The sequence below is a fragment of the Notolabrus celidotus genome, chromosome 21, assembly GCF_009762535.1.
Source record: "Notolabrus celidotus isolate fNotCel1 chromosome 21, fNotCel1.pri, whole genome shotgun sequence".
Classification (NCBI taxonomy): Eukaryota; Metazoa; Chordata; class Actinopteri; order Labriformes; family Labridae; genus Notolabrus; species Notolabrus celidotus.
In genome coordinates this window covers 4,341,166-4,354,243 of record NC_048292.1, presented here as the reverse complement: position 1 = coordinate 4,354,243, position 13,078 = coordinate 4,341,166, and the positions used below count along the sequence as shown (strand labels likewise).

Here is a 13,078-nt window from a genome sequence, read left to right as displayed (position 1 = left end):
GATTATAAACACACTGATGGATTTCTCAAACTCAGAGTCAACAAACAGTAGCTGAATATTTTATTCAATGCTAAAGCTTGAATAATCAGCCCACTGTGTGTCATATCACTCACATACTGAGGACATTTAACCCAGTACACACTCGTATGTGTTGTTCCTGTTTTAGCCGGTAAGAATGGTATGTCCAGTTGTAACCTGGAGAGAATCCCAACATAGATCGGCTGGAATGTGCAGAGTCAAAACAGCTCGCAGAAACACATGCACGCAAGGTTAAAAATAGAAACGTGGCACATTCATCTCAGATTCATAAAAGAGATTAAAGCCGGCGAGGAGGTGATATATAGCTCGTGGCATTTTTGCTCCAACCTTCAAGGGTTCACATCGGAAAACTTCACAGGCGGCGGCGGGAATGTGAGGGATTCCTATTTTTGTACGACTCAGGTTTTACTTTTTACCCTGCGGATGTTCCCTCCCCACCCCGGGGTTCTGTTACGTTGTTGTGGAAGGAGACTCACTGGGGCTCCTCATCGTTTGACAGGGTGTCGGAAATACTATTAGCAGTAAACATGGTGTCTCCCAGTCTTACTCTCTTCACTTTAACGTGTCGATTATGCAGCATTCACGTGAGCAGGCAGGTTGATCCAGATCTCCATTCATCATCCCTCGATTAAAGAGCTCAGGGCTGCAAAAGGAGAACCTGCAAGTGGCTCGTTCATGCTGAGTGAGCGCTATGTTGAGTTTAATATGCAGGCTGTGAATATATAAGATGTTATGTGAACAATGGACGACAGCATGCTTCATTTTCAAGACAAGACAAGCAGTGTTAAGGGTTTTAGCTGGAGCCACCTTAAAGCTGGGGTTGGTAATCAGATTTAGATACACTTTTTGTCATACTGGTTAAAATTATCTTTATGTCCTGATGGCAATCAATACATAATGTGTTCTTGAAAAAGAGAGAAGAAAAGCTGCTATCTACAGCCGGAGTAAACCTGGGAAAACACCAACCAATCACCGTATTTTGGGTCCCAAAATTTTAAACCAATCAAATCCGGTCCTGCCGTTCTGCCCTCCTCCTGCAGAGCGTACATGTCCCCGGCGGTCACTCCCCGTCTCCTGCCTCTGCTTCCCCTGACTCTACTGACAGCCCCTCTCGCTCCACCTCGGGCCTGTCCCCTCTGACCCGATGAAGTGCTTTGCTCAGGACTGTAGTCTGGATCAGAGTCTAAAAAAAAGAATTAATGACATTCAGTAAGTCCTACAGAAATGTAGATGTATTGTAGCATCCGTCTGGACGCTGTAGTGATGACGGGCCGATTCGTGAACACGTTGAGCTTTAATAACCGATCACTGTCGGCCGTGATCACAACAACCAACAAAACAACAATCAATGTTTGAATGAATGAAGAACTTCCCCTCTTGTCTCTCCTCTCTCCCGCTCACACACTCTACACCTCTCCTGATGCCTTCACTGACCATCAACACTGTAGGAATTAAGAACATCTACACTGAACACGTTTAACAAACAGTAGAGCTGTTACAGTGTTATATATGTGTTATAACTTTTCTCCTGTTATCGTGTCACCAGTACAACTGGATAATGCTAGAATGACAGTTGTGAGTACTAACAGCAGCCATGTTTGTTTGTGTTTTTAACTTTCACTATGATAATGTTTTGGTGAGGACCGGTTTTGAATGAGTCACCATCATATGGTCGAGAATCAGCGGCGCTCGTGCATGTGAGCGGGGGGGGGGGGTCTTTTTGGAGGAGCTCCGAGGGGAGGTGGGGAGGGGTTAGACGGAGTCATGAGGAAAAGCTACATTCAAATTCATGCTAGTTTTCCGAGACTGCAAACCCCAGCTTTAAATCCACAAGCTGTGTGCCTTTTTTACTATTCATTGCACCTCGACCCAAGATGCCTTTAAATCTGGTTAGGCTTGCTGTTAACGTTTAGTATCTCGTTCCACATATTGGCGCCAGAGTTTCACAACCTGGCTATCAGCGTACGTGTGATTAGCTGCAGTTTTCGACTACAGTAGTGTAACCTCCTCCCTCAGCTCCACAGTAATCATATCTTTCATATACTCTTCTTTCTGTCAGTGTATCTCAGTAAACAGGTGACAGTATCTCAAAAAAGTGAGTACACCCCTCACATTTCTGCACATATTTAATTATATCTTTTCATGGGACAACTCTGAAGAAATGACACTTTGATACAATGTAAAGTAGTCAGTGTACAGCTTGTACAACAGTGTAAATTTACTGTAACTCAACACACAGCCATTAATGTCTAAACCACAACAAAAGTGAGTACACCCCTAAGTGAAAATGTCCACATTGGGCCCAAAGTGTCAATATTTTGTGTGGCCACCATTATTCTCCAGCACTGCCTTAACCCTCTTGGGCATGGAGTTCACCAGAGCTTCACAGGTTGCCACTGGAATCCTCTTCCACTCCACCATGATGACATCACGGGGCTGGTGGATGTTAGAGACCTTGCACTCCTCCACCTTCCGTCTGAGGATGCCCCACAGATGCTCAATAGGGTTTAGGTCTGGAGACATGCTTGGCCACTCCATCACCTTTACCCTCAGCTTCTTTAGCAAGGCAGGGGCCGTCATGGAGGTGTGTTTGGGGTCGTTATCATGTTGGAGTACTGCCCTGCGGCCCAGTTTCTGAAGGGAGGGGATCATGCTCTGCTTCAGTATGTCCCAGTACATGTTGGCATTCATGGTTCCCTTAATGGAGACCTTGTGCTCCTCCACCTTCCGTCTGAGGATGCCCAACAGATGCTCTATGGGGTTTAGGTCTGGAGACATGCTCGGCCACTCCATCACCTTTATCCTCAGCTTCTTTAGCAAGGCAAGGGCCGTCTTATGGATGTGTTTGGGGTCGTTATCATGTTGGAATACTGCCCTGTGGCCCAGTTTCTGAAGGGAGGGGATCATGCTCTGCTTCAGTATGTCACAGTACAAGTTGGTATTCATGGATCCCTCAGTGAACTGTAGCTCCCCAGTGCCGGCAGCACTCATGCAGCCCCAGACCATGACACTCCCACCACCATGCTTGACTGTAGGCAAGATGCACTTGTCTTTATAGTCCTCACCTGGTTTCCCCAACACACGCTTGACACCATCTGAACCAAATACATTTATCTTGGTCTCATCAGACCACAAGTCATGGTTCCAATAATCCATGTTCTTAGTCTGCTTGTCTTTAGCAAACCGTTTGCAGGCTCTCTTGTGCTTCAGCTTTAGAAGAAATGTGAGGGGTGTACTCACTTTTGTGAGATACTGTACTTTCATTGCATGCATTACAGGGAAATGGTACCAACACATTCACACATTTTCAACTTGCTATAAGTTCCTCTGCTGCTTCACTCTGTCTGGTCTCTCCTTTGTCCACGCTGTCACTTCTGTTGTAATGTTTATGCAGCCTAGAAAAAAGTAGCAATGTCCAACACCTGCAGTGTGTGTGGACTCAGTCGTCTTGGTGTCGAAGTACTGCACACACTTTTCAAGAATTGTGTACAACAACGCCAACAAATATTGAAAAAAGCATCATATTTTCATTTGCTGTTTTTTCCAGAGGCGAGGTATTCTCAGGGGCCGGCGTGTGTGGGAAACTTTCATTATTTGCAGCTCTTTCTGACACTGCAGCAGAAATGAATTGTACAATAGAAGAGAGAGAGAGAGTTTGTGTGTGTTTGTGCATATGAAAGTAAGGTGAGGTGTTGGTTTCTGAATGTGTTTTGTGTCAGGTAAGACATTCTGTATTCTGTAGGATCCATAAAAATCACAGAACCTGTGTTGCAAACATTTCCTCTTTTCAAGCAGAAGAAAGGAGCTGTGGTGAAGTGATAAATTATAAATAATGGTAGCTTTAAAACTGATAATCTGCTCCTCAGATGTCTGCTTGGTTGGATATTAAAAGAAGCTTCTCTTCAGACAATAGCCGGTCTCAATAAACTGAAGGCTGAACTTTTTTCGGGATGGCTGGAGTCGTGTCCCTGCTGTTCACCGGTGGTGCATTCTCTCCCCAGGGCTACTGTGCATCCTGAACCGGACCATAAATTCCCGTCAGTGTCAAGGGGTTGACGCTTCAGCTGTCAGGGAGAATCATGGGATTGCCTGAGTAGAAACTCAAACTGGAGGATCTGGCCTCTCAGGCGAAGGGGTGGAGTCAGGACGGACTGTGGGAAGTGTAAATCTGTCCAGAATCCAAAGGAGGCCTGGAGTCAACATCTCTGCAGGCTGGAGTCTGAATATAAACACTGAGAACTACTGATGAAAACTCAGAGTGGGTCTGTATCTAAGAGCTTACACACTCATGCTATGAAAGGGAAGTTTGCTTCATTAGATTGTACTGCTTTGCTGAATATAAAGGACATTTTTAAAGCGATTCATCCACATCAAGAGCCAGATATGATCCTCCCTCCTTCTACATGTGTTTTATTATGTTTCTTTAAGTATTTGGTGAAATGTAAGTCAAACTTCAGTGTGTAAGATGCACTTTTAATATCTTCTTTGTCTTCTAAAAAATTAGCTGCATCCTAAACACCAGTGGGACCAATACACCGGTATGAAACGCAGAGAGAGGTCATTTATGTGTTACAGTATTTGCCCCAGTGGAGGACGCTCCAAGAGGCAAGCAGCTGCTTCCCTGCGCCAAGCATGCTGGAGGTGGATCATCAGTACGTCGATGTACTTACACCTCAAAGCAGTGTGGTATCAGTGTCCTGGTGTGTGATTACGCATCGCAGAAGCGCAGGAAGTATGGGTTGTGAACACACAGCAGGACCGCCACATATACACACACTTCAATACATCTTGCAGACTCTTACACTACACATCGCCTTTGTCTTCCCTTCGTTGATCTGTCTATACGTCATGAATATCTACTTTAGGAGATAGACAGAGGACTGCATGTTGCAGAACTCTTCCCCTTTAGGAGCCCCCAAAACAGACTCCATCTTCTATACTGGTGCAGCTTACTCTAGATTATATAATGTTTAAATTATAAATGATTCCAAACATTTCCAGCAACTTTCAAACTCAAAGATATCTTTTATTTCATCCACGATCAGGCAGGGCTCTCAAGTCTCACGCATTGGGCATGAGACACACGTATTTCAACCTGTTTACACGCTCACACGCCACACTTTGTATTTCTCACGCAGAGTAATTACTAGGACAATGCCCACCAAGTTGCACTGCTTCTCTTTAAACTGTGGAACAGGTAGGAATCAAGTTGGTTTCCTTACCCAACAGCCAATCAAAAAATAGCATCATTGTATCCGGGTAAAATAACACAACAACGTTAAGGGCCCTGTATCAAATGTGTACAGTAATCTCATTAATTGATTTCGTAGGCTATTTACTGAATGAAATTACTACTTTTTCACAAAAATAAAGAGAGCTAGGGAGAATCAGAGAGAGGGCAGTCAAAATTGTTAAGGTAAAGGAACAAAATACAGCCAGATAATGACTATAATGAGAGGATACAATCCACTGCCAAAATCTCACTCTGAACTGAGTTCAAAGCTTGAGAGCCCCGATAAGGGTCCTTTTATTTTGTTGCCTTTCTTACAGGAAAGCACAAGAACACCAGGAAACACCAAATAATACATCAGGGTGAGGAAGAAAGCAAGCAACATTCTGTTAGCTAATGTAACTAACAGGTAATTGATTATATGACAGGAAATAAGGTGAATTCTTGAGCGACTGCTAGAGGCAGAAATTGCACATTGTTTTTTTAATATGACGACTAAAATATTACTGAGTAAACAACCTTTATCCTTGGGTGATAAAACGAGAGTTAAATTGAAAGTACTTTCATATCTGTGCTACATGTGAAGCTACAGCTAGGGACAGCTAGCTTAGCCTGGCACAGAGATAGAAAACAACAGGCAACAACTAGCTTTTCTTTCTAATGCTAACGAAATCCTGTAAGTTAACGTTTAAATACTTCATAAAACTTTTTTTGTTTAGTAAAACAACAAGCAATGCAAAGTTGGGTAAAATCAAGAGCTAAATATTAGGCTAAAGCTAGCTGAGTTAGCTGATTTTGCCATGAGAACAGGCTGCAGGCTGGCTTCTCAATTGACAACAATCTGCCAACAAGCATCTAAAACATGCTAACTAGCACATTGTTAGTTAAACATTTAATAACATGTAGAGAAAAATTTAGGCTAATGTTAAAATAAGTGCTTAAGGGGCGCTGGTGGCCCAGTGGGCTAAGTACCCCACATATAGAGGCTACAGTCCTCGTCGCAGAGGTCGCAGGTTCGACTCCCAGCTGTCTTCCCCCACTCTCTACTCCCTACATTTCCTGTCTCTTTTCAGCTGTCCTGTTAATAAAGGCAAAAAAGACCCAACAATATAACTTAATATATAACTTAAATAAATAATAAGTGCTAAATATATGCTGTTAGCTTGTTTTAGCATGAAGTCAGCTAGCCTAGCTGTGTCAATAAGAGTCTTGTTGTTTTTCAGCCGCTATGCCAGTCTTAGTTAACTGGATCCTCATGGCATAAACATTTAAAACGGTCAATGTATACTTCATGTGACGGTATATCACACACCATACATCCTAATGATGGTGTGTGCATGAAGTACAACATCTGAAGGCCGTGAACTCCAGATAAAAACACACACACAGCGGTGTAAAATAAGCTCTGACGGTTTCTCATGCTTCCCTCCCTCCAGCTACACGAAATTCATGAGAAGGTTTAAAAAGTCTCTCTGCTCTTCTGCAGCAGCTCGATGTTTCAAACTGTAAAGTAGGACATGATCCCAGCAGGGACAGACAGTATCTCTCCCAGCGCTCACAGATTCTCACTTCTTTTTTTCTTTTTTTCCTCTAAGGTGAATAATTGATCAGGCGCTCGGGGGTGAAGTGAGAGAGATATAATGATGTATAAGACTGTGCTGCAGGTTTTTAGAAGCCTGACTCTACTGATCACATCCTTCTTTAAAGAGAGAGGACGTCATTGAAGTGTTGTGTTGGTTCTTTGACGCTTAAAGAACAAACTATCACAGTGAACTCTGAATTTGAGTGTTAATAATGTTAATTAAATGGGTTAAAATGGTCACTTTTGCTGCCCCTACCTCCCTGTGGAGTTCAAGCACCAAAGCCACTCCAACAATAATTGAATATCACTTTTTTTTAACTACATCTTCTAACTTTATTCCCCCTCTTTTGGTGTATCTCAGGTTTCTGTACAGTTTATGTCCCAGTATCATGTTGTCTCACAGTTCACAAGCCGTGGACATGTGGATTTTCTCCCTGCAGCGAGTGTTAGAAAGGGGATCCAGTTAGGACCAGTGCTGACATGGAGGTCACAAACAGAACTGATAATGAACATGAACTGTAGGACCTCGTCTCTCTCTGCCCACACACCCCCCTAACTTAAATGCACCTCCTGCACCGGACAGGCTGCAGCACACTCATTGGGCTGTTTTAGAGGAAACTCTGATCACCGTGACCGACACACCGTATATAACCCGGCTCCACACCTGGGATATGAATTAGCCTATCAAGGGTTAAGTACCCTGGTCATGGGCCCGATGACAATGCCTCACCTGGGGTCACGACACTTTGGCCTGCAGGGTCTCCAGTTCTCTGACTCAAAGAGGGGCCGGTGGAAAGAAGTGCTCATATCTCAATGAAGTTATGAAATCTCATAAATGATGCTGTGTTGGGATTTTTATGACAAATGCCAAAACAGATAATCATCAAGGACGGAGCAGAGAGAGAGACTATTTCATCAGCCTTATTACTGTTTAGTTTAGTTCATACATGAAAAAAAAAAAAATCACCATCTGCCTTTAAAAAGAAGCGTTCACGAATCCTCAAATACAGTTTTTAATACTCTTCACAAATTTGCATCTTAAGCTTTGTTTACTCATTATTTTAATATTTTTATAATTCACTCAGATCCAACAAAGAGACAAAAATCTTCTCACTTTTCAAAACACAGGCTGGGTGTCTCAAAGTTGGAGAAACCACAGACTAGTCTTCAGAGATGAAAAGGTTCACTGTGGCCTCTCTTGTTGAAATGTCCTTGATATCTGTCCTGATTCAAGCTGGATAAAAAATACTCATGATGGTTTGTGGGATTCAAAATTCAACATGTAGGTGTTATAAGCTTTAGCTAACTATAGAGAGTAAACAATGCGTGGCTTGTACTCATGGCTAACAAAAAAACTGAGTAGTTAGCTGAAGGGATATCAGAACAAAACTTCCTCATGACTAACACGAGGAGTCAGCTCAACAAACGGAAGACATTGTGATAAAGATAAGACTACATGCTGAAATTTTAACTGCCTTATAGAAACATTAGCTTGTCTTTTGTGAGGTATGAAAGGCACTGCAAATTAACACAACATTATTTATATGTGACAGGTTTAGATAAGACTTTAGTCTGTTATAAAAAGTTAAAACTCAGTAATAGCTTTCCAATCAAAGTGGACCTGAAACAAGAGGTGCACATCAATTCAGAGAACTACAAAAACAAAGATACAACAGGTGGTTACAGAGAGCAACAATTCCTCCTCTGTAGCTACATCGATGATTAGCGAGTTTCGTTACCCGCAAGAATTAACCTCAGATGTCAAACCAGTGCATGCAGTCACTAAAAGCAGAGGTAATCTTCTTTAGCAGGACTCTCTTCCTCCTCCAAACTCCATCTAAACTCCAGAGCTACTTTACATCAAGTGTGACCTGTAATGACCTCTAACCTGATCCTCTATTTTACAGAACTCCACTCTCTTTAGGAAAAGCCGTTTCTTTTGCAGAATTTTGAGTTTCACACACAAAATGCAGGCGTGGAAATATAAAGATGAAAATATTCTACTCAAGTTAAGTAGAACTATCAGTCTGTGAATCCACTCAAGTAAAAGGAAAAGTATGTTACTTAGAATATACTTAAAGTCCTTACTTTTAAGCAAGATATTGAGAACCTCAAATTATGTAAAAGCATTTTTGTCTGAGCTAACAGGAGAGCGTAAATCTGTGATGGGATTTCTGTTGGCATGCCACCTTACCATGTTGAGGTTAATGGGTATTTTTATCACGGTGGGGAAACAAGGAAGAGGATCCAAGTGCAGATTAAAATAATAAGATTTATTGAAGAAAAAAAGAATAAACAAAAACTGACTCAACTCAGATTCCACGATATAAGAAAAACACTGGGAACACTGGGAACACCACAGGAATCCCAGGAACACTGTAGTACACTTGACAAGACACATCATAGTGAACAGCCACAGATGGGAGAAAACACAGACTATACACACACTTGGTAACAAGTAAGGAGACACAGGTGAGAACAAGAAGGCACAGGTGTAGACAAACAAAATACTGGAAGTAAAACTAAACTTAACAGACTGGGAGAATATTCTACAAAATAAAACTGGACTACAGCACTAGACTACAAACGGACATGAGGGTATACAAAAAAGTGGAGAACATACGACACAAGGGAAAAATCAACACATGAAACAAAAGGCATTAGAAACTGAACAGAAACAAGAATAACCAAAAATCAATAAAAGATCATTTAGAACAGACCAAAACATGAACATTTTTGTTGCATCTTTTTTTCAGTATTGCAGTTTGCAGAAAGTCCCCCTAAATCTAAGAGTTCACTGTATGTTGTCCAGCTTTCAGGACGGCTTGAAACGGATGAAAAGCAGATTGTGGTGAACTGTCTACCTCAGTGTTTGGAAAGAGGTGTCAGTTTTGTAAAATAAACTTTTTGCAGATAAGTTAATGACCTTGAACTTTACAAGAGTGTTCCTTATTGCGATTTCCACCTGAGCATGCATGCTGAAATCATCGCATCAGTAACAGATGCTGTGTACAAATGTAGAGAAGCACATTTCCTAAGAAAAATACTGAAGTACTGATTTTAAAAAACTACTCAGGAACAGTAAATTGAGTGAATGTTGTCAGTTACTTTCTACCCCTGACAAAACGTACGACACTTGATGTTGTGTTATTTTGGTGATATGGAGTAACAAAACTCTTGGTCTAAATGCACGAACATCCAGGCATAAAATCCCTCTCTGCAAAAAGGTGGAAGAGTGCCAGTCGAGGCTTAAGTCCTGCACAAACAATGGCTCCCCTCCTTTAGCCTACAAAGCTCTGAGACAGTCAGGAGCAGCGACACAGTCACTCCCGCCGCCATGATACCATCTCCCACTGAAAACACAGCTAATCTTTTTGGCCTGGCTCCCTCGAACTCAGACTCAACGGTGGTCAAACAAAGCGGGGAGTAAACTGTCTCTGGAGCTAAGCTAACAGACGGCTCCTCTCACTCGTGCCCTGAGCTGCGGGTTAGACGGGGTGGGCTCTGGTTTCAAAGGCGGGGAGGGGAAGGCAACGCTGATGGCATCTGCGTTCTCTCCGGTGGACGACACAGGGATTCAGTTCAAAGGCCGGGCCGGCTGAAGTACATCAATTAGCGAAGGGGAGAGAGAGAGAGAGAGAGAGAGAGAGAGAGAGAGAGCTATAGCTCGGCGTTTGTTGGCTAACTCTCCATGACCTCAGAGAATTACACTATGAGGCACGATAAGAGTGTAGCACCCTGGTTGGACAATGTCAATACCGCCTTGCAAATGGACTGGTATTGATGGACTGGCTTAAAGGGTTGTTCCTGCAAATGGGTGCAAAGAATAATAGCTCTCGACGCCAACTACCTCAGAGGGCGAGCAGACTTCAGCAGCTGTTCTGATCTGGTTTTTCTGGGTTCTTCAACAGGTCCCTCCTGAAGTGGACTCTGAGAACAGGCTTGTCACCTGACAGCCGATGGTGATTTAGCTGGGAGTGAAGTGAAGGTCCCTCCTGATTGATTCTGTCCTCATTCAGGAGAGTGATGGATTAGATTATCCCTCGAGTTCAGTGTGTGTGTGTGTGTGTGTTTTGGTGTTGTTTCCTCGTCTGCCTTCCAGACAGAGCCACTGACCGCGACTTAGAGAGAGGGCGCTGGCCTTGACCCGGCAGCAGACGATAGCAGACCTCACGTCTGGCCGGTGAGGTGAGACGTTGACCCCGCTGCCCTTCCGTCTGGCCGTCTGTGTTTCACTCCTGCTCTTATTCATGTTCATTCTCTGATCACTGCTTCATTTTGCAGAGTGGGAATCAAAAGGCGTCTCTCTGTGTTTGAGTGTTATTGCAGAAAAAGAGTGAAAATTGAATCCAAATCAAAAAGAGGAGTCAGTCAGGGTCGCTTTGATGTCGCCGCTTGTAAACGATATGGTGGAGCATCGCTATCATTAATATCACTCTGCCTCTGGGAGTCAGGGGGATGATGCCAGTGATAACACCAGAATGAATCCAATCATCAGCAAGTGTGACTGTAGCCCCAGCAACCTCTGCGACAATGATCCCCCAATATTAGTTTTTCCTGAAGAGTCTGAGCCGAGAACAAAGCGTGTTTAGTTACAATGAAAATTGGGTTCTTGAATAACAACAAGGGTGGACTTTTTTTGCGAGGGGAAGGAGGATAAAGTGCCCGGCTCCAAGAGAAACTAATAGGATATTGATGAATGTCAGTGTTGACGAGAGAAGAGAGGGGCACTGCTGCGCTGTATAATTGGTTATATGGAGTCTATCATTAAAACAACAGATAGTAACGGGCACCAAAGCTTTGGCGAGATGCAGGCAATAACATGATAGCCATAAAGCTGCAGTGGGTAAAGAACACAGTGATGTCTGGCTCAGTCTTTGTTATTTAAAACCCATGTTGATTCACAAATTTAGTAAATATGAACCGTCTTCCAAAAGCTCATAATCCAGAGTAAACAGAGTTTGAAACAGACTTTATGTGTTTCTTTAAACTTGAAAGACGTCTGTGAGTCTCTCTGTGTGTTTTAGATTTAGTGGGGTTTGCTCGTCTCACACCATTTTGATATCTGAGCGATGAATCAGACTCAATCAATCAGACTTTATTTATAAAGCGCTTTTCATACAATGACATTGTAACACAAAGTGCTGTACAAGAAAAACAACTTAAAATGGAATAAATTAAGAAAAAGATCCCAGCCCCAGCCCCGACCCCAAACCCACCCCACAATTCTAAGTATATCTCATATTTATCTCTTATCTTATTGATCCAAAGATGATTTCATTGATTTAAAAATGAAATGCAGCTTATCTCTCAAATTCCATGGTCAGTAGCTCATCCAGGGCAACAGTTTTCTTATCAGTCCACTTGCAGGTTGAATTAACACTAAACTGAACATTTTTACTCACGTGAATGATGGATTTCTTCATTATTGTTGTTTTTTTATTATGTAAATCACTTTGTAAAGTCTGTTTTGATGAATGCAGTGGTAATAAACTTTTATTATTATCTTGTTTCCTTGTGACTGCTCAGCCTTAAACCACCAACCTACAGTTTCATGGTTTCCAAATAAAAAAAATACAGATAACATTAAGGATACCATTCGTGTTGTTTAGCTTAGCCTACCACTTTATTTATTTAGCAGTTTATCTGACAATACATGTTACATCTAATTAAAGTGCAACCAATGCACTGTATATAAGACTTCTAGCTGTGACTAATTTGCTGTCTTTGTCCCTGGTTAAATTTTAAAATGTTATGAAACAGAAGAACACAAACTTTTTGCCACAGTGTCAACAGGCAGAGGTGAAACATGCCAGACCTCCTCTCTGTGCATTGGTTTGATATGATGTGTGAGATCAGATTGTCCGTGGGGTTGTTGTTGCTCAAAATTAATCACCCTGGTTGTCAGGTTTTGACCAATCAGAATCAAGTATGTAATACAGCTGGGTGTTAATTAACCAATATATGAAATATCTGAGCATGCTGTCCAGAGATAATGGCTATGGATGATAAATGAAGTCACCGCTCAAAACAGCTTTTTTGGGACATTAATTAAATATTTTCCTGATTTTAACTTTGATATCTCCTCTCTAAAACAACTTTAAACTGGAAAATCAACGGTTTATCAACCTGTTTTTCTATCATAAATGTACATATAATCTGCTATAATTTCAAAAAATGCCAATAAAATAGATATATTTAAAATGGACATATAATCCATCTCTGAA

General features: G+C 42.1%; 1 long non-coding RNA gene across 1 annotated transcript in view; it reads right to left on the bottom strand.

The window, feature by feature from the left end:
* Window positions 1-1,172: 1,172 nt before the first annotated feature.
* LOC117805283 overlaps window positions 1,173-13,078 on the bottom strand; it is a 32,210-nt gene continuing 20,304 nt past the window's right edge. The window contains exon 3 of the long non-coding RNA XR_004629391.1: window positions 1,173-1,222. This is a non-coding gene — a long non-coding RNA (uncharacterized LOC117805283). The remainder of the gene's footprint in view (window positions 1,223-13,078) is intronic.